This window comes from Podarcis filfolensis (assembly GCF_964270895.1).
Source record: "Podarcis filfolensis genome assembly, chromosome: 2".
Taxonomy (NCBI): Eukaryota; Metazoa; Chordata; class Lepidosauria; order Squamata; family Lacertidae; genus Podarcis; species Podarcis filfolensis.
The window spans coordinates 16,858,002-16,880,517 of NC_139605.1; the positions used below are offsets into that span (position 1 = coordinate 16,858,002).

The 22,516-nt window shown below is 42.5% G+C and overlaps 4 long non-coding RNA genes across 4 annotated transcripts in view; all 4 read left to right on the forward strand.

Moving 5' to 3' along the window:
* LOC310757341 overlaps positions 1-22,516 on the forward strand; it is a 75,263-nt gene that overhangs the window by 29,107 nt on the left and 23,640 nt on the right. The gene's annotated exons all lie outside the window — the stretch shown is intronic.
* Positions 733-3,954, forward strand: LOC310756202. Its single transcript, XR_014544760.1, has 3 exons — positions 733-978; positions 2,411-2,521; positions 2,785-3,954. It is a non-coding gene; the product is annotated as an uncharacterized lncRNA (long non-coding RNA).
* Positions 8,726-22,489, forward strand: LOC310757356. Its single transcript, XR_014545098.1, has 4 exons — positions 8,726-9,115; positions 20,719-20,764; positions 21,955-22,065; positions 22,312-22,489. It is a non-coding gene; the product is annotated as an uncharacterized lncRNA (long non-coding RNA).
* LOC310757512 lies at positions 12,540-16,639 on the forward strand. Its single transcript, XR_014545283.1, has 2 exons — positions 12,540-12,663; positions 16,541-16,639. It is a non-coding gene; the product is annotated as an uncharacterized lncRNA (long non-coding RNA).

A 22,516-nucleotide genomic window follows, 5' to 3' on the forward strand; every position in this document is an offset into this window, starting at 1 on the left:
CACTTGGGAAGAATGAGAGGTCAGCCTGCTGTTCAACACAGACATCAGTTATCTCTGATGGGGACTCTGAATATCTTCCCTCTAATACTCACTCCTTCTATCACAATCAAGGGTCTTCCAGGAACACAAACAAATCCCTTTCTTCTCCCCAGGTATTAATACATTACCATGCCAGTGGATTGAACCATTCTAAAGGCAACTCCGCAGAGTCACAAAACTTCAGGAATAAAACAAACAAACAGCATTAACTCTGTGACCTGTGCATTTGAGTGTGGTTTAAAAACAGAGAGACTGTTAAAGGAATCAGATCAGTTATCACAACCCTAGCATATTAGGATGTTTCTCCAAGTCCTTGCAGTTAACATGCAAAAAGAAATAGCCTTACTCAGCTGACTAACCAGCCAACTTTCCATCTCTCCCCACTAATGGGCATCAACTCCAGCTTTGATCCTGTATGACTCCATCAACCAAGAAATATGGAGGTGGACAAAAAACCCACTGAAAGAACTCCTTCCTTGTATGATAGCATCAGGTGGCCTCTGAGGTCTAGGACATTCAGTACAGCCCATTTGGATTTTTGTGAGCAATCAATGCATTATATCCCAATCAGATCAAAGGAACCACTACCCACCCCTCTATTGCTCTTCGGAACCACCCCAGCATATTTCCAGAGGCGTCTTGTATCTTTCAAGCCCATCACTTCCAGGTGTCCTGAGAAGCCAAGGAGGTTATATAATTGCTGTGTTGAGCTTGGTTTGTCACACCTTACCAGAGGCTGAGCTGCTGCTGCGACTTACTCCAAGGAGGCCTGATCTGCCCTGCAACCCGGTGGTCTCTCAGCTGCCAGACTTCAGAACTTGCCTCCTCATACAAAAGGGGTATCAATGGGGCAGAGCTTCTTTCTTGATAATCAGAGCCCACGTGTGGCTCAGGTCTGCCTGCTTGCGTTCTGTATTTTGCTTTGCCTCAAGCCTGGAGGTAAGAAATCCCACAACTCCTTTTTGAGCTCTGTCACATGTTAGCTGTGTGTGTTGGTGGATATTCAGCAGGGACAATTTCCGAAAGGCAATCGTAGTCCCTGCACTCAGAATGTTTGGGCAGCTGCTGGGGCTACATGAGAGTCCAGTTCTGCTGAGAGCAGTATGCTCTCTTTTTCAATATAAATCTCTTGTCCTTCATCAGGGAGAGGAGCACAACCCGCCACCATCCTTCTGATCTCCTCAGTGCCTCCTTGAGATAGTCTTTCACTAGAGCAGACATTTCCAACCTTTTTGGGTCCACGGCTCCCTTGACCAACTACATTCTTTCTGTGGCTTCCCTGTGAGGAAATGGGCTCCAAGCCTCAGGAGCCTAGTTATGCCACCCCTTGGCTGCAGAGCCCACAGCCCTTCACCCCTTTTTGAACACCCTCCCTTGTGGAGTGTTTCTGCAACCTCCTCTCTTCTCCCCTCTCCTTGTGAGTCCTCCGGGCAGCCGCCCCCCATCACTGGGCCACCCCTATTGCAAAGAGTGTTGCCTCCTCACTTGTCTGTCCATTCCCAACAAAAAGGACTAGTGGACTGGCTGGCTGGGCTCCCTCACCCACTTGCTTGCTTACTCCGAGGCTGCCTCAGCTCCTGGCAACCAGCACCCCCTGGTCAGCCCCAGAGGCACCATACGCCTGGGGAGCTTGTAGCCAGGGCTGCTGCAACATATAGCCTTTGGGAGGCAGAGATTCAAGAGGGCATCAGAAGAGGGAGGGAAGGAAAGAGGGATGGAGGCTAGTATGCCCACAGCCCCCCCAACCATCATTCAAGGCACCCCAAAGGTGCCATGACACACTGGTTGAAAACCACTGAACTAGAGTGACTCCACATTGGAGGGAGTTTTGGTGTCAGACTCTTTCAGCAGAAGAATGGATGCCACTCTGGGGTGGGAGAGCAAAGATGCCTCCTACCATGGGCCCCTAAGAGAAGTGTTAGAGCCCGTGTCTTCCATGCAGGAAACCCCAGGTTAACCCCCCCACCAGGCATTTTGAGACTCTTTGGGACAAAACTGGGAGAAATGGAGAGAGAGCTTGACTTGGTGTTAGAGAGCTCCCTATGTTTGAGGAGGTGAGTCATTCTGTCCTCTCATGATATAAGAATTTTTTTCATTTGTGTGTGAAGATATAGGCTTGTATCCAATGTATCTTAATCAATATTATTAAGAGGGGAGGGCCTGGGGTTTCACCAGCACTATGCTTTGCAGTGCAGCAGCTTCCCATTAGGAAAGAAAACCGTTAAAAGGGGGAGGGAGTGGTAGGATTAGCAGGGCCTCTGTGCAAAACCCAAGATTTGCAGCCCTTGGCCCATCCCTTAACAAAGCCCCTGATTGAATGAGTTTTAAAGTAAGGACAGTGTTTGCATGGATAAATGTCTGTCTTTTGCAGTGGATGCTATCGAATGCAGATCATGTATTTCAAATAATCCTGACGAACCATGCGAACCGAGTGATAGGAAGTGTACCGGAGTCATTTGTGTATTGGGAGAAATATTTTCAGGTAATGAGTCTGTCCCACCTACAGTCCTCCTTTGTGTATGCTGGACTAGGATGACTGGAAGTAGAGGAGGGTCACGGACTCCTGACTTTTCAGTGGTGGTAAGCGCTCAAGAGGAGCCCCGTTGGATCTGACCAGAAGATCCATCAAAGATGTGGAGTAAACTTTGTCCTTTTAAATGTATTCTCTTTTGCTATGAACAAATTCAGTAACATTCTCTCCATACTTGTTACTAACACAAATACTTCTCTTTCTCTCTCCAAAAGAAAACGGAGACAAGGTTCAATACTTCAAAGAATGTGGCAGTGAAGAATCGAAGGAGCTTTGTGGAAAGGAATACACATTGGAAAAAAGAGAGAAAATAACATGCTGCGAAACTGACTTATGTAATGAATGATTTTCCTATTGTTTTCCTAGATTGTTCCAATCTGTCCAGCAACCTCATGCCACCACAATTCAAATAACAGACAAAAGCCCTCTGCAGACTTTCTGATGCAGACCTACTGGGGGGAGCCAAACCCACAGTCTCCACCCCAATTATCCTCATCTCCCTCCACAAATTGGAGCCTGACTGTGTGATGTGGGCAGTTCCCACCATTGCTTTTCTTCAGCATGCCAGAGTGCAGTTCTAGCACCTCTCAGGTGGGCGCCATTTTGGTCCCACTTCTTCCCTTCATGTACCCAAAACAAAGCCCAAAGCAAACATTTCAAGTCAAAACAGAAGCTGGTCAGTGTGTGAGAGTGCACACCGCTTTTTTCTTGTTTACATCTATGACTCCACCTAGCTCTTAGCTGTAATTGGTCAACCTATGGGGTGGGGCCAATTCATATTTCCTTTTCTTCAACCCATTTCCCATGTAGACAGGCTTGAAGCTTTCCAGTCAGGCCTCTACTGTTGCATGCGTGTGCCTTTGTGCAACGGCCCTTCCAAGCTGCCCTAGCCATCACCTAAGTCTAAGAGGAGGTGAGGATGCATTTAATTGACTTGCACCAGAACCAGGGGCACTAGCATCTATTCAGGGCTGCCCCAAGTTGCCCAGCGATTTGCTGTAACAACTTCTTGGTGAGTTCCGGCACCTGTTTTCAGCACTGGTTCCCACACATTTTCGACCGTGATTTCCCAGAGTCCAAAATGTATGTGGAGTCTCCATGATGACAGGAGATGTCCCCCCTCCCTTACTTGGCATCAGAACAACCGGTTAAGCATTGCGGTGAATCAAGTGCTCATCAGTTCAACCGCTTTGCCCCTCCTCTGTGCACTCATGTGTGTGTCTTCATTTATGTATGCTTTCATTGTTTTATTATTAGGAAAAAAATGTCCCCTAAGTGCATAATTGTCTGGGGGACTGGGGTGGGTTGTGGCGTACTGTGATTATTAATATTAAACATACGGAAGCAATAGGATGAATAAAATCTGACTCTTCTGGAAATAAAAATTGTCCAGTCTAAAATTATGGTTCGAAAGCTTTACTAACAGAACTTGTTCCAAAACAGACACTCAGAACAATAATGTTATATCCAGAGAGTTGCATAAAAAGCCATGTGTTTATCCAAGCACAGGTACAGCATCTTAGACATACAAAATTACTTCATACAGAACTGAAGACAAAGCTCTGTCTCTCCCCTGGCCTCCATTACAGTCTGAGGCTGTGTTCCTGGAGTGAATCATTTTCACACCTTTCTCCTTGGTGGCCTGAGAGAGGGAACAAAAGACCAACTCAAACATAATGGAGATTTGCAACTGAGGCACCTGATTGTATACATGTGAAAGCTGCAATGTTAGAGAAGGAATTCATGGAACATCCTAGGACAACTTCTGTCACTGAGTAGGCAATGCCCTGAAACCAGAACTCCTTGCTCTGGAGAGTGAACTAATGTCCTTTGGGATCCAAAAGTGCAGTAGTCTCACAAGTAGACAATCCCCTGAGTAGTTGTTGCCTTGCAAGAGACTTTCCCGCAGATTGCTCATACAGAGGGGCCACTTATGGAGGAGCACTTTCCAGAAAGGAAGCTCCCAGCTCTCAGCAGGTCCCCCCCAAAAAACATTAGTCCTGCTCCCCAAACCAATTTAGGACTAGTTCCAGGGCAGGTTGTGTTGTCACCAGAATCGCCCATGGTGAAACCTCCCTCCCCCATCATGTATGTTAGGGTTGCCATATTTCAAAAAGTGAAAATCTGGACACTAAGTTGTTGAGCTGTTTCTTTTCTTCTTCTTTTTTCAAAATCTCCAAAAAAATGAAGCTTTTGAGGCATTGTTAAAGAAAATTACCCAAATAACAACACCTTCAGCATGAGTTGCCATACGTTTTCCCGGATATTTTAGTGATTTTTGGAAATGCCACCTGGACGAATCCAGGATATGTCTGGGAAAACCCAGGCGTACAGCAGCCCTAATATATGTGTACTATAACACATATACACATACATTTAAACCACAAACATATGCATTTAAACCATAAACACTCTAAAAAGAAATATACTGTCATGGTGAACAGAGCATGGTTTAGCACTCTCTTCTCTAAATGCACAATATACTTAGAGGTGCCAGATTCTCTGAATATTGAGGGGACTCTGTCACTTTAAAAAAAGAAAGAAAGAAAAGAAAAGAAAAGGAAAAAGAAAAAAAAGGAAAAGAAAAAAAGGAAAGAAAAAGAAAAGATTGGGGGTGGGAGAAAAACGGTTTTGGCCTCCAGGAGCCGGGGTTTTGAACACACCAGAAAGTTATTCATGTGGTGATGAAAAGTTGGTAACAGCAGAACGGGGTATGTGTGTGTGTGCCATATTTCTAGTGGGAGAGAGTTCCTCAGCAGAGCACCACAGCGAAGTTCTACAGCCACAGCTGACAATGAGGTATGAGAGGTGGCTGCACAATGTGCCAGTGGATTGAACCATTTTATACCCAACGCTGTGGAGCCACAAAACTTCATGGAGAAACATTAAAAAAGTAAGGAAGAGAAGGATAAAATTGAGCAATTTCTTGAGGCAAATGAAATGCAAAAATTCCCGAGGATAAAAGGCTCCTACTAAATGGCATGATTACAAGACAGGAGGTCGAGATTGCAATAAATAAGATGCAGTTAAGCAAAGCTCCAGGACCAGATGGTCTTTCTGCAAAATACTATAAAATATTGAAAGATTGGTTAATTTAACCATTGGCAGATGTGTGCAATCAGTTTCTAAGAGGGGACAAGGCTCCTGAAACCTGGAAAGATGCATTTATTACTCTGATTCCAAAAACAGATAGATCTGATGTAAAAAACTATAGACCAATTTCATTACTTAATGTGGACTATAAAATTTTTGCAAATATTTTGGCCAACAGATTGAAAAAGGTTCTATCAGATTATATACCAGGACCAGGCAGGATTTCTGCCTGGGAGACATATGAAAGATAACATTAGAAAGCCACTCCCGACATAAGGGGGGGGGGTTGTGGGCTCACGCACCGCCTACTGGCGGAAGTCCTGCGAGATTCAGGGAGGGAATTCCCGGTCATTAATATTCATTAGTCATTCTGCCAGCGAAAAGAAATTGTAAAGCAATCTTAATGTTTATTGATGCTGAAAAGGCCTTTAATAATATTTGTTGGTTATTTATGATGAAAAATTTAGAAAGAATTGAGGTTGCCCAGGAATTTCTAAATGGTATTAATGCGATCTATTTTGAGCAAAAAGCAAAAATCATAGTTAATAATGTGGTCTCAGAGGAAATCAGAACTGAGAAAGGAACCAGGCAAGGGTGCCCACTTTCCCCTCTGCTATTTATTTCTGTTCTGGAGGTTTTGTTAAATATGTTGAGGAAAGAGGAGGAGGTTAAAGGCATTGTAGAAGGATCCAAGCAATATAAATTAAAGGCCTTTGCTGATGACTTGGTTTTAACTTTACAAGATCCAGAAACCAGTGCAGTAAAAGCACTGGAGCTGATTCAAGAGTTTGGGCAGGTAGCAGGATTTAAATTAAACAAGAGCAAAACCAAAGTTTTAGGGGAAAAAATAGATAATGAGGAAAGAAAAACCCTTTTTGAAAGGACAGGCCTTGCTTCTGTGAAAAAAGTTAAATATTTGGGTGTGAATTTATCGGTAAAGAATTTGAATCTGTATAAAGATAACTATGAAAAATTATGGAATGAAATCAAGAGAGATCTTGAGATATAGTCAAATCTAAAACTTTCATTGATGGGCCGAATATCGGTGGTTAAGATGAACGTTTTGCCTAAGATGTTTTTATTTCAAGCTCTACCAATCATTGATAATGTTAAATGTTTTAAAGAATGGCAGAAGGCATTGTCTAAATTTATCTGGCAGGGGGAAAAACCTAGAATTAAATATAAATTACTTACAGATATAAAAGAAAGAGGGGGTTTTCCCCTACCAGACTGAAGATATACTTTGAAGCTGCTGCCTTCTGCTGGATCAAGGATTGGATTCAATTAGAGAACAATGATGTGTTAGATTTGGAGGGACTGGATAATCGATCTGGATGGCATGCATATCTATGGTGTGACAAGATAAAGGCCCACAGTGGCTTTAAGAATCATGTAATTAGAAAGGCGTTATACAATGTATGGACTAGATATAAAGATCTCTTAGTAAGAAAAACAGCAAAATGGATTTCACCAATGGAAGCACAGGCCCCCCAAAAAGTTAAATATGGGAAACAAATGGTTGAGGTACTCAGATTTGTTGTTAGAGGATTAGGAAGGTTTTAAATTAAAACCATTTGAACAAATTAAAGATAAAGTGAATTGGTTGCAATATTATCAAATTAATGAATTATATAAGATGGATAAGAGAAATGGTTTTGCAACAGAAAAAAACAAATTGGAAACGGAGTTGTTAGATACTAAAGTTAAGAATATGTCTAAAATGTATAATTTGTTGTTGGAGTGGCATACAAAGGATGAACAAGTTAAATCAGTTATTACTGATTGGGCAAGAGATGTGGGACATAATATAATGGTGGAGGATTGGGAGAGGCTATGGAAGAAAGGGGTTAAGTTCACTGCACGTATGATGTTAAAGGAAAATATTATGAAGATGATGTATAGATGGCACTTGACCCCTGTAAAACTAGCAAAGATTTATCACAATAGTGATAACCTTTGTTGGAAATGTAAAGAAAAAGAAGGTACTTTTTTCCATATGTGGTGGACTTGTCCCAATGTGAAAGACTTCTGGGAGAAGATTTATAATGAACTGAAAAAAAATGTTGAAATATACATTTATTAAGAAACCAGAGGCCTTTCTTCTTGGAATAACAGGTTTGGAATTGCCCAAGAAAGATGTTAAATTATTTTTGTATGCCACAACGGCCGCCCGAATATTACTTGCTAAAAATTGGAAAACACAAGAACTACTAACAATGGAAGACTGGCATATGAAGTTGATGGACATTTTGGAGCTAGCTGACCTGACTGGAAGAATCCGCGACCAGAAAGAAGAGGAGTTTCAAGAGGACTGGAGGAAATTTAAGGACTTTTTGAATAAATATTGTAACATAGAAAACTACAAAATACTTGAAAGAAACAAATAGGCCTAGGATTAAACTAAGTTATAATTAAATAAATGGGATTTAGAATATTAAGAAAAGTGAATAAGATGGATTATAATTGGAAATTGTTTTAGTTTAATAATGATATTAGAAAGCTGTTACTTCTAACTACAAGGAAACTCAGAAGGGAGGGACTACAGGAAGTCAACCAATATGTTTAAAAGTTTGGATTTGTAAAGAATTAGGTTTGTTGTTATTGTTTATCTGTTTATTGTTCCTTTTTTCTTCTTTCGTTCATTGATGTATTTTTCTTTACCCTCATGTTTTTGTGTGTTATTCTGCTTTGTGGTTTTTGTTATAATTGTGGAAAATCTAATAATTTTTTTTAAAAAAAAGCTTAATGGAGAAACAAACAAATGGCATTAACTCTGTGACCTGTGTATTTGACTATAGTTTAAAAACAGAGGGACTGTTAAAGGAATCAGATCAGTTATCACAACCCTAGCATATTAGGATGTTTCTCCAAGTCCTTTTAGTTAACATGCAAGATGAAATAGCCTCACTCAGCTGACTAACCAGCCAACCTTCCATCTCTCCCCACTAATGGGCATCAGCTCCAGCTTTGATCCTGTGTGACTCCATCAACCAAGAAATATGGAGGTGGACAAAAAACCCACTGAAAGGAACAAGAACTCCTTCCTTGTATGATAGCATCAGGTGGCCTCTAAGGTCTGGGACATTCGGTACAGCATTCAGCCGAATCATCAACCCATGTGGATTGTTCTAAACCATTAGTGCATTATGTTCCAAACCGATCAGGGGAGCATACTTCCAGAGGCGGCTTGTATCTTTCAAGCCCATCACTTCCAGGTGTCCTGAGAAGCCAAGGAGATTTCTTCTGACCTTACATAATTGCTGTGTTGAGCTTGGTTCGTCACACCTTACCAGAGGCTGAGCTGCTGCTGCGACTTACTCCAAGGAGGCCTGATCTGCCCTGCAACCCAGTGGTCTCTCATCTGCCAGACTTCAGAACTTGCCTCCTCATACAAAAGGGGTATCAATGGGGCAGAGCTTCTTTCTTGATAATCGGGGCCTACGTGTGGCTCAGGTCTGCCTGCTTGCGTTCTGTATCTTGCTTTGCCTCAAGCCTGGAGGTAAGAAACCCCACAACTCCTTTCTGAGCTCTGTCACATGTTAGCTGTGTGTGTTGGTGGATATTCAGCAGGGACAATTTCTGAAAGGCAAGTGTAGTCCCTGCACTCAGAATGTTTGGGCAGCTTGAGCTTGTTTGGAGGTTCTAGCAGGGGAACGCAGCTATCGTATACCCTTGACCGAAGAACGGTACACTCCTTCTATCTGGGATGGTCGTTCTCTTCCACCGAGCGCGCAGCTTCGGGAGGGACGCACATGGAGCGGTGAGGGAGGAAGGGGACACCCGCCTAGCCAGCCAGATCAGCCGAATCAACCCTGGCGATCAATGGGGTGACAGATGTCGCAGCCAGATCGCCCTCACATCCAAGTGAAAAAAGATCTTGAAATATGGTCAAATTTGAAGCTTTCCTTGATGGGTCGAATAGCAGCTATAAAGATGAATGTATTGCCTAAAATGTTGTTTTTGTTTCAAACATTACAAATTGTGGACAAGATGGAATGTTTTAAGAAGTGGCAGAAAGATATTTCTAAATTTGTCTGGCAGGGCAAGAAGCCTAGGATAAAATATAAGATTTTAACTGATGCAAAAGAAAGGGGTGGCTTCGCCCTGCCAGACTTCAGACTCTATTATGAGTCAGCAGCATTCTGCTGGTTGAAAGACTGGCTGCTTCTGGAAAACACAGACATTTTGGACTTAGAAGGTTTTAACAATGTTTTTGGATGGCATGCATATTTGTGGTATGACAAGGTTAAAGCTCACAAAGCGTTTAAAAATCACATTGTTAGGAGATCTTTGTTTAATGTTTGGACTAGATATAAGGATTTACTGGAAAACAAAACCCCAAGGTGGTTGTCACCAATGGAAGCGAAAGCTCAGAAAAAACTCAATATGGAGGCCAGTTGGCCAAAATATTGGGAAATTTTGGAGCAAGAAGGAGACAGACTGAAATTGCAGAGTTTTGAGAAATTAAAAAACAAAGTCCGAGACTGGTTACATTATTTTCAGATAAGGGAGGCATACAATTTGGACAGGAAAATTGGCTTCCAGGTGGAAAAATCTAAATTAGAAACAGAAGTGCTAGAACCTAAAACTAAAATCATGTCAAAAATGTATAACTTGCTGCTGAAATGGAATACACAGGATGAAACGGTTAAGTCAGCTATGATTAAATGGGCACAAGATCTTGGACATAACATTATGTTTGCTGATCGGGAACAGTTATGGACCACAGGTATGAAATTCACGGCATGTAATGCTTTAAGAGAGAATATTATGAAAATGATATACAGGTGGTACATAACCCCAGTCAAGCTCGCAAAAATATATCACTTGCCCGATAATAAATGCTGGAAATGTAAGGAAGTTGAAGGTACATTTTTTCACCTATGGTGGACGTGCCCAAAGATTAAGGCCTTCTGGGAAATGATTTATAATGAAATGAAAAAGATATTTAAGTATACCTTCCTGAAAAAACCAGAGGCTTTTCTCTTGGGCATAGTCGGCCATCTGGTGCCAAAGAAAGACAGAATTTTCTTTATGTACGCTACAACGGCAGCAAGAATACTTATAGCAAAGCACTGGAAGACTCAGGATCTACCCACTCTGGAAGAATGGCAGATGAAGTTGATCGACTGTATGGGACTGGCAGAAATGACCGGCAGAATCCGCGACCAGGGAGAAAAGTCAGCAGAAGAAGATTGGAAGAAATTTAAGGATTATCTACAGAAATATTATAAAATTAATGAATTTTGAAAAGATGTTGGTTTGAACTTTGGTGGGGACTAGCTGTTATGATAAAGATAATGGGGATTATAATGGTTTATGTTATTAAATTTAAAAAAAGCTGAATGGAAAATAAGGTTTTATTTTAAAAGGAATGTCAAGAGATTACGATTTGCTGAATTAATAAGGTGAACTAGAGAACAAGAAGGGGAGGTATGAGGAAGTCAAAGAAATATGTGATTGAAAAACTGTTATTGAAACTGAATTGTTTTTAATATTTTTCTTTTTCTTTTTTGTGTTTATATAAAATTGGAAAATCTAATAAATATTCATTTAAAAAAAAACAGCATGTTTGGGCAGCTGCTGAGGCTACATGAGAGTCTAGTTCTACTGACAACAATATGCCCTCTTTTTCAATTTAAATCTCTTGTCCTTCATCAGGGAGAGGAGCACAAACTGCCACCATACGTCTGATCTCCTCAGTGTTTCCTTGAGATAGTCTTTCCCCAAAGCAGAGGTTTCCAAGCAGCCGTCCCCCATCACTGGGCCACCCCTATCCCAAAGAGAGGTGCCTCCTCACTTGTCTGTCCTACAGGCAGCCACCCCCCCCCCATCACTGGGCCACCCTTATCCCAAAGTGATGTGCTAGTTGGCTGGGCTCCCTCACACACTTGCTTGCTTACTCTGAGGCTGCCTCAGCTCCTGGCAACCACCACCCCCAGTCAGCTCCAGAAGCACCATTCGCCTGGGGAGCTTGTAGCCAGGGCTGCTGCAACAAATAGCTGCACAAGCCTTTTGGAAGTAGAGGGATGGAACTGGGAAGGAAAGAGGGATGGAGGCTAGTGTTGCCCACAGCCCCCCTGACCATCATTCAAGGCACCCCATTGTCCCATGACACAGTGGTTGAAAACTACTGAACTAGAGTGACTCCATATTGGAAGGAGCTTCTGGTGTCAGGCTCTTTCAGCAGAAGAATGGATCTCACTTTTGGGTGGGTGAGCAAAGTTGCCTCTTACCATGGGGTCCCTAAGAGAAGTGTTAGAGCCCGTGTCCTCCATGCAGAAAACCCCAGGTTAACCCCCCCGGCATCTCCAGTAAAAGGGTTCAGGGAGAAGAAGATGATGCATCCTAAGACAAAACTGGGGGAAATGGAGAGGGAGCTTGACTTGGTTCAGCTGAGGTGAGTCAGGCTGCCTGTTCAGGATATAATAATTTTTTTCATGTGTGTTTGTGTGAAGGCTTGTATCCAATGTATCTTAATTCATCCAATTAAGAGGGGAATGCCTGGGGTTTCACCAGCACTATGCTTTGCAGTGCAGAAGCTGCCCCTTAGGAAAGAGAACCGTTAAAAGGGGGAGAAGTGGTAGGATTAGCAGGGCCTGTGTGCAAGACCCAAGATTTGCAGCCCTTGGCCCATCCCTTAACAAAGTCCCTGATTTAATGAGTTTTAAAGTAAGTACAGTGTTTGCAGGAACAAACAAGCAAACAAACAAACAAACAAACATGTCTGTCTTTTACAGTGGATGCTGTCAGATGCAGAAAATGCTTTTCCAGTCATCCTGATGAACCATGCGAACTGAGCGATGGGAAGTGTAACGGGGACGTCTGTGTATTGGGAAAAATATTTTCAGGTAATGTGTCTGTCCCATTTATAGTCCTCCTTTATGTATGCTGGACTAGGATGACCGGATGTTTCAAACAGGTGGACTCAGTTGTGAAATCGTGGTGAGGAGTGGGTGGGGACTCATGGCTGTATCACTCCAAAGAAGCAGTTGTCTCAGGTGGGTCTGAGGACTGTGCCACTTGCCCGCCTCCTCTTCCGCGGCCATGCCTCTTCCTTTGCCCTCGTACCTGTGCTCCCAGTGACATGCCCTGTCCACCCCACACCCTACTGACACCATTGGCGCATCAGAGAGGTGGTGGCAGAAGAGAAGGTAGGAGAGGTGGCACAGGGGTGAGATTGCCTCAAACAGCAAAACGTCCCGGGCCATCCCTGAACACAACTGCGAGGCAGAATTACTAAAAGATTTGCCTCATAAGGTCCTTGAATGTCAGCTTTGTTGTTATATAATAGGGCATTACACATAGGGACCTTACTTAAGAAGATGAAATAATGGGGAGTATCAGGGAAAGTAAGGCTTGTTTGTTGTTGTTGAGTCATTTAGTCGTGTCTGACTCTTCGCGACCCCATGGACCAGAGCACGCCAGGTTCCTGTCTTCCACTGCCTCCCACAGTTTGGTCAAACTCATGCTGGTAGCTTCTAGAATAATGTCCAACCATCTCATCCTCTGTCGTCCCCTTCTCCTTTTTTTTTTATAATAGATTTTTATTGGTTTTACAACATATATTAACACACAAAACAACTAACAATTCACAACATAACACATTAACAAACAAACATGTAAACACATATAATTTCTTAACCTCTCTTTCTTAAACCCTGTTTCAACGACTTCCCCATACCTCCCTTTTCTGCATCCCTGTTTTAAATTTTCCCAGCAACCCCTAATTTCAATACTTGTAATACAATTTCTAATCTTTTTCCTCTTATCCAATTGCTTATCACTGCAATTCTGTTTTACATTACCCATGACATTTTAGCACTCATTAATTTTACAACAGTTCTTAAGATAAACTTTAAATTTCTTCCAATCTTCTTCCACCGTCTCTTTCCCTTGGTCACGGATTCTGCCAGTCATCTCAGCCAGTCCCATATAGTCAATCACCTTCGTCTGCCACTCTTCCAGCGTGGGTAGTTCTTGTGTCTTCCAATGCTTTGCTAAAAGAACTCTTGCTGCTGTTGTAGCATACATAAAAAACATCCTATCTTTCCTTGACACCAATTGGCCTACCATGCCCAGGAGGAAGGCCTCTGGTTTCTTATGAAAAGTACACTTAAGTACCTTCTTAATTTCATTATAGATCATTTCCCAGAAAGTCTTGATCCTTGGGCACGTCCACCAAAGGTGGTAGAAAGTACCTTCAGTTTCCTTACATTTCCAGCATTTATTATTGGGTGTGTGATAGATTTTTGCAAGCTTGACTGGGGTCATGTACCACCGATAAATCATTTTCATGATGTTCTCTCTTAAGGCATTACATGCCGTAAACTTTATACCGGTAGTCCATAACTGTTCCCAGTCAGCAAACATAATGTCATGACCAATGTCTTGTGCCCATTTAATCATAGCTGATTTAACCGTCTCATCCTGTGTATTCCATTTCAACAGCAAGTTATACATTCTTGACAAATTCTTAGTATTGGGTTCCAAGAGTTCTGTTTCTAATTTTGACCTCTCCACCTGGAAGGCAATTTTCCTGTCCTGTTTGAAAACTTCATTTATCTGGTAATAATGAAGCCAGTCTCTTACTTTAGACTTCAATTTCTCATAACTCTGCAATTTCACTTTTCCCTCCTCATGTTCTATAATTTCCCAATATTTTGGCCATTTGGATTCCATATTAAGTTTTTTCACTTCCTTAGCTTCCATTGGTGACAACCACCTAGGGGTTTTGTTTTCCAACAAATCTTTATACCGAATCCAAACATTATATAATGCTTTCCTAACAATATGGTTTTTGAAACCTTGGTGGATTTTAACCTTGTCATACCATATATATGCATGCCAGCCAAATCTGTTATTGAACCCTTCCAAATCCAAAATGTCTGTGTTTTCAAGAAGCAGCCAGTTTTTCAGCCAGCAAAAAGCCGCTGATTCATAATACAATTTTAGGTCCGGCAGGGCAAACCCCCCTCTTTCTTTTGCATCAGTTAATATCTTAAATTTTATTCTGGGCTTTTTGCCCTGCCAGACAAATCTAGATATGTCTTTTTGCCACTTCTTGAAACAACCCATTTTATGTCGTCCCCTTCTCCTTGTGCCCTCAATCTTTCCCAACATCAGGGTCTTTTCCAGGGAGTCTTCTCTTCTCATGAGGTGGCGAAAGTATTAGAACCTCAGCTTCAGGATCTGTCCTTCCAGTGAGCACTCAGGGCTGATTTCCTTCAGAACGGATAGGTTAGATCTTCTTGCAGTCCATGGGACTCTCAAGAGTCTCCTCCAACACCAGAATTCAAAAGCATCAATTCTTCAGCGATCAACCTTCTTTATGGTCCAGCTCTCACTTCCATACAGGGAACTAATTGGTATCTTATACTCTCAGGAAAAGGTACCTTGTGTTACATACGCTTCAGGTTACAGACTCTGCTAACCCAGAAATAGTACCTTGGGTTAAAAACTTTGCTTCAGGATGAGAACAGAAATCAAGCTGCGGCGGCGCAGCAGCAGCAGCAGCAGCAGCGGGAGGCCCCATTTGCTAAAGTGGTGCTTCAGGTTAAGAACAGTTTCAGGTTAAGAACGGACCTCCAGAACAAATTCAGTACGTAACCAGAGGTACCACTGTATTTGGAATCCTTCATAGACAATAAGGTTCTCCTGGTGCCTTTATTATACAGTGGTACCTTGGTTCTCAAATTTAATCTGTTCCGGAAGTCGGCTCCAAAAACAAAGCATTCCAAAACCAAGGCATGCTTTCCCATAGGAAGTAATGCAAAACAGATTAATCCATTCCAGACTTTTAAAAACAAACCCTAAAACAGCAATTTAACATGAATTTTACTAACGAGACCATTGATCCAAAAAATGAAAGCAATAATCAGTGATCAATAATCAACAATCAGCCATGACTATAAAATAAATAAGACAGTATTGTAGATGATAAAAATGAAAATTAATTTCTTTTCTTACGTGCACTGATGATAGTCATGGTTTGGATGGGGGGCTTTTATCCATTTCCGCAGGCACACAATCAATCAATCAGTAGCTGAATTGGGTTCCACACAGTCACAAAAACAAATTAACTGAAAAAGCCTCAAAAACAAAAACGCAAAATAAATAGGAAAAATAGAAGCGCCAAACTTAATCCATTCCAGAAGTCCGTTTGACTTCCGAAATGTTCAAAAAGCAAGGCGCAGCTTCCGATTGGTGCAGGTGCCCTGGAAACTATAGCTGACAGTTGCATTGGATGTTCAGCTTCTGAAAAACGTTTGACAACCGGAACACTTACTTCAGGGATTTTGGTGTTTGGGAACCAAGGCATTTGAGTACCAAGGTGTTTAAGAACCAAGGTTCTGCACATCTATAAGCGACAGGCAAAAACGTTTCTCTTTAACCAGTTCTTTGGTTGACTGACATTCAATGCCCTTTTAAAATGTGTGGGGTTTTTTGGGGGGGGGCGGTTATTGGGTTGTTCTTGTTTTTATTTTAATTACGAATTTTGTGTTTTTATATTGTGATTTAATCCTGTGAACTGCCCTGAGACCTTCAGTTTTAGGGCGGTATACAAATTTAATAAATAAAAACAAAAACAGTGGTGGAGATTATGATATTTAAGGGTTTGCTTTATTTGGACATGTACCTTGCACATGTTTTAACTTTAATTTAACATTGACATTTTAGCAGTTTTAGCAAAATCAGTTCGAAATTCTGTTCCAGGTATACGCTTTGGAAGAGTTTAATACCAATTCCCCTCCCCCCCAAATGATGTGGAGTAAACTTTGTCCTTTAAAATGGACTCTCTTTCGCGATGGACAAATTCGGTAACATTCTCTCCATACTTGCTATTAACACAAATACTTCTCTTTCTCTCTCCAAAAGAAAATGGTGACTTGATGAAATACTACAAAGAATGTGGCGCTGGAGTATCGCTAGAGGACTGTGGAAAGGAATTGACAGCGGAAAATAGAGAGAAAATAACGTGCTGCGATACTGACTTCTGTAATGAATGATTTTCCTATTCTGTTCTTGGTTTGTTTTGATCTATCCAGGGACTTCATGGCACCACAATTCAAATAATAGACCTTCTGATGCAGACCTACTGGGGGGAGCCAAACCCACAGTCTCCACCCCAATCATCCTCATCTCCCTCCACAAATTGGAGCCTGACTGTGTGATGTGGGCAGTCTTCTGTATTTGTGGAGGGTTCCCACCAGTGCTTTTCTTCAGCATGCCAGAGTGCAGTTCCAGCACCTCTCAGGTGGGCGCCATTTTGGTCCCACTTCTTCCCTTCATGTACCCAAAACAAAGCCCAAAGCAAACATTTCAAGTCAAAACAGAAGCTGGTCAGTGTGTGAGAGTCCACACCGCTTTTTTTTGGTTTACATCTATGACTCCACCTAGCTCATAACCGCTCGTAGCTGTAATTGGTCAAACTATGGGGTGGGGCCAATTCGTATTTCCTTTTCTTTTTCTTTTAATAAATATTTTTTTTATTAAGAATTTAAACAAAACATATTGTCTTAATACATATCATCCTTGATCCCCCCATTTCCCCCCTCCCCCACATAAAATACCCCCCTCTCCTCCCCCCCCGACTTCCCTCAGCTCCAGTCTCTGGTTTCTCTACAGATGCTATTCTCTGCATGTTACATAATTGTCTAACTCCTTAATTTATCTAACTGGTTATTGTCAATAAAAAAATTTGTGAGTGTTTATTCAAAACCTGCCAAGGAGTCCAGTTCACTTTGTTGTTTCTTTAAGTACTTTGTAAAAGGTTCCCATTTATCTTTAAAGTCACAGTTATCCTTGTCCCGTAGGTTTTGAGTCAATTTTGCCAGTTCTGCATAGTCCATCAGTTTCTCTTGCCATAGTTCTGTACAGTGGTACCTTGGGTTACATACGCTTCAGGTTACATACGCTTCAGGTTACAGACTCCACTAACCCAGAAATAGTGCTTCAGGTTAAGAACTTTGCTTCAGGATGAGAACAGAAATCATGCTCCGGCGGTGCGGTGGCAACAGGAGGCCCCATTAGCTAAAGTGGTGCTTCAGGTTAAAAACAGCTTAAGGTTAAGTACGGACCTTCGGAACGAATTAAATACTTAACCTGAGGTACCACTGTATTTCCTTTTCTTCAACCCATGTAGTGGCGACAGGCTTGAAGCTTTCCAGCCAGGCCTCTACTGTTGCATGCATGTGCCTTTGTGCAAGGGACCTTCCAAGCTGCCCTAGCCATCCGCCCGAATCTAAGAGAACACAGGAGGTGAGGATGCATTTAATTGACTTGCACCAGAACCAGGGGCACCAGCATCTATTCAGGGCTGCCCCGAGTAGCCTGGCGATTTGCTGTAACAACTTCTTGGTGAGTTCCGGCACCTGTTTTCAGCACTGGTTCCCACACATTTTCGACCACTGATTTCCCAGAATCCAAAATGCCTCCCTGACGACAGGAGATTTCTCCCCTGTGGCAGTACTTGGCATCAGAACAACTGGCTAAGCATAGTTGTCAATCAAATACACATCAGTTCAACCGCTTTGCTCCTCCTCTGTGCACTCGTGTGTGTGTCCTCATTTATGTATGCTTTCATTGTTTTATTATTTGGAAAATAATGTCCCCATAGTGCTCAATTGTCTGAGGGACTGGGGTGGGTTGTGGCTTACTGCGATTATTAATATTACACACATGGAAGCAATAGGATGAATAAAATCTGACTCTTCTGGAAATAAAAATTGTCCAGTCTACAATTATGGTTCAAAAGCTTTACTAACAGAACTTGTTCCAAAACAGACACTCAGAACAATAATGTTACATCCAGAGAGTTACCATGTGTTTATCCAAGCACAGGTACAGCATCTTAAGACATATGACATTAATTCATACAGAAGTGAGAACAAAGCTCTGTCTCTCCCCTGGCCTCCATTACAGCCTGAGGCTGTGTTCCTGTAGAGAATCATTTTCACACCTTTCTCCTTGTTGGCCTGAGAGAGGAAACAAAAGACCAACTCAAACATAATGGAGATTTGCAACGGAGGTACCTGATTGTATACATGTGAAAGCTGCAATGTTAGAGAAAGGAATTCATGGAACATCCTAGGGCAGTGATGGTGAACCTTTTAGAGACAGAGTGCCCAAACGGCGACCCCAAACACATTTATTTATCACAAAGTGCCAATACAGCTATTTAACCTGTATATCTGATTTTTTCTGTGTGTTTCACATTTCTTCTTTATGACTACTGTTGTAATAAATAATCCTTCATAAAAGTTAATGTATTATATTCTTCATTAAATTATCTTTCCATTGATATATAATTTTATGGTATAACTCAGTGATTTTTTCTTTCTTTCTAAAAGATGTTCATTTTGACTCAAGAAAATCTCCACTGGGGAAAAATAAATACAGTTCAAATTGGAGAAAATAAATACAATGAATTTCTTCTCCCATTAAATTCACAAAACGTTTAGGGGTATACATACCCCTGCAATCCCATAGAAAATAAGCACTGGTATTACTCCAAAACAAAGTGGTGTTATGAGCCATCAACACTCGGAAATACATTTTTTCCAGAAGGTTCCACAATTTTGGCCACTAGTGTACACTGGAGGGCTGTACTAAGAGCCACCCTCTCCCAATTTTTAATATGAGATGATAGTAATAATTGCGTGTGCACATACAAATAAGTATAAATAATTAAATAAAACTAGCCAGATGGGCAGGGTATAAATAATGTTTATTATTATTATTATTATTATTATTATTATTATTATTATTATTATTGCCATTTCTTCAGCTGCTGTTTGATCGCAACCTCCACGGAATAAATTTCTCTGTTGGCTTTCACGGGAAAGCCCAGCGAACATGTAAACCCAGTAGCCCCTTCTTAGGGGTCTTTATCTGCTTACTGATCTGGGAGTTAAGCCCTGCCAAACTCAAAGCAGCTTACCCCGAGTAGAAAAAAACAGACTGGCCGGAGGCCCTGGTGCATCAAAAGTCAATGCCTGCTCAGCCCCTCGCTTGCTCGCCAGGCCCTGGTGTTGCAGGATTTGGACGGCGCAAGCCCTCCCCTCCTCCTCCTCCATCCCTGGCAGGGAAGCTAAGGCACCAGGGCTGCAGCTAAGGCACCAGGGCTGCAGGCTTTAGACAGTTATTCATGTGGTGATGAAATGTTGGTTACAGCAGAACGGTGTGTGTGTGTGTGTCATATTTCTAGTGGGAGAGAGTTCCTCAGCAGAGCACCACAGCGAAGTTCTACAGCTGACAATGAGGAATGAGAGGTGGCTGCATAATGTGCCAGTGGATTGAACCATTTTATACCCAACGCTGCAGAGCCACAAAACTTCACGAAAAAACAAATAAATGGTATTAACTCTATGACCTGTGTTTTTGAATGTAGTTTAAAAATAGATGGACTGTTAAAGGAATCAGATCAGTTATCACAACCCTAGCATATTAGGATGTTACTCCAAGTCCTTGAAGTCAACACGCAAGATGAAATAGCCTCACTCAGCTGACTAATCAGCCAACTTTCCATCTCTCCCCACTAATGGGCATCAACTCCAGCTTTGATCCTGTATGACTCCATCAACCAAGAAATATGGAGGTGGACAAAAAACCCACTGAAAGGAACAAGAACTCCTTCCTTGTATGATAGCATCAGGTGGCCTCTGAGGTCTAGGACATTCAGTACAGCCCATTTGGATTTTTGTGAGCAATCAATGCATTATATCCCAATCAGATCAAAGGAACCACTACCCACCCCTCTATTGCTCTTCGGAACCACCCCAGCATATTTCCAGAGGCGTCTTGTATCTTTCAAGCCCATCACTTCCAGGTGTCCTGAGAAGCCAAGGAGGTTATATAATTGCTGTGTTGAGCTTGGTTCATCACACCTTACCAGAGGCTGAGCTGCTGCTGCGACTTACTCCAAGGAGGCCTGATCTGCCCTGCAACCCGGTGGTCTCTCAGCTGCCAGACTTCAGAACTTGCCTCCTCATACAAAAGGGGTATCAATGGGGCAGAGCTTATTTCTTGATAATCGGAGCCCACGTGTGGCTCAGGTCTGCCTGCTTGCGTTCTGTATTTTGCTTTGCCTCAAGCCTGGAGGTAAGAAATCCCCCAACTCCTTTCTGAGCTGTGTCACATGTTAGCTGTGTGTGTTGGTGGAGATTCAGCAGGGACAATTTCCGAAAGGCAAGCGTAGTCCCTGCACTCAGAATGTTTGGGTAGCTGCTGAGGCTACATGAGAGTCCAGTTCTGCTGAGAGCAGTATGCTCTCTTTTTCAATATAAATCTCTTGTCCTTCATCAGGGAGAGGAGCACAACCCGCCACCATCCTTCTGATCTCCTCAGTGCCTCCTTGAGATAGTCTTTCACTAGAGCAGACATTTCCAAACTTTTTGGGTCCACGGCTCCCTTGACCAACTACATTCTTTCTGTGGCTTCCCTGTGGGGAAATGGGCTCCAAACCTCAGGAGCCTAGTTATGCCACCCCTTGGCTGCAGAGCCCACAGCCCTTCACCCCTTTTTGAACACCCTCCCTTGTAGAGTGTTTCTGCAGCCTCCTCTCTTCTCCCCTCTCCTTGTGAGTCCTCCGGGCAGCCGCCCCCCATCACTGGGCCACCCCTATCGCAAAGAGCGTTGCCTCCTCACTTGTCTGTCCATTCCCAACAAAAAGGACTAGTGGACTGGCTGGCTGGGCTCCCTCACCCACTTGCTTGCGTACTCTGAGGCCACCTCAGCTCCTGGCAACCAGCACTCCCTGGTCAGCCCCAGAGGCACCATACGCCTGGGGAGCTTGTAGCCAGGGCTGCTGCAACATATAGCCTTTGGGAGGCAGAGATTCAAGAGGGCATCAGAAGAGGGAGGGAAGGAAAGAGGGATGGAGGCTAGTGTTGCCCACAGCTCGCCCCCAACCATCATTCTAGGCACCCCAAAGGTGCCATGACCCACTGGTTGAAAACCACTGAACTAGAGTGACTCCACATTGGAGAGAGTTTTGGTGTCAGACTCTTTCAGCAGAAGAATGGATGTCACTCTGGGGAACAGCTGGGGTTTAACCACCACTATGCTTTGCAGTGCAACAGCTGCCCATTGGGAAAGAGAACTGTTAGAAAGGGGAGAAGTGTTAGGATTAGCAGGGCCCGTGTGCAAGACTCAAGATTTGCAGCCCTTGGCTCATCCTTTAACAAAGCCCCTGATTTAATGAGTTTTAAAGTAAGGGCAGTGCTTGCAGGGAGAAACAAACAAACAAACAAACAAACAAACAAACAAACAAACATGTCTGTCTTTTACAGTGGATGCTCTGACGTGCAGACAATGCTTTTCATATCATTACGAAACGCCATGCGATGTGAGTACGGACACGTGTATCGGAGACATTTGTACGTTTTCGCAAGAATTTTCAGGTAATGAGTCTATCCCATTTACAGTCTTCCTTTGCATATGCTGGACTAGAATGACAGGATGTAGAGGAGGGTCACGGCCCCCTGACTTTTCAGTGGTTTTAAGCGCTCAATAGGAGCCACATTGGATCAGACCAAAGATCCATCAAAGATGTGGAGTAAACTTTATCCTTTTGCTATGGGCAAATGCAGTAACATTCTCTTCATACCTGTTATTAACACAAATACTTCTTTTTCTCTCTCCAAAAGAAAATGATGAATTGATTAAATACTCCAGATCATGCATCTACAATTACTGGAAACACAGTTGTGGACAGGAAATTTTCATTGGAAATAACCGATATAAAACAACATGCTGTTATACTGACCTCTGTAATGATGAATAAAATCGGACTCCTCTTGAAATAAAAATTGTCCAGTCTAAAAATATGGCTCAAAAGCTTTACTGACAGAA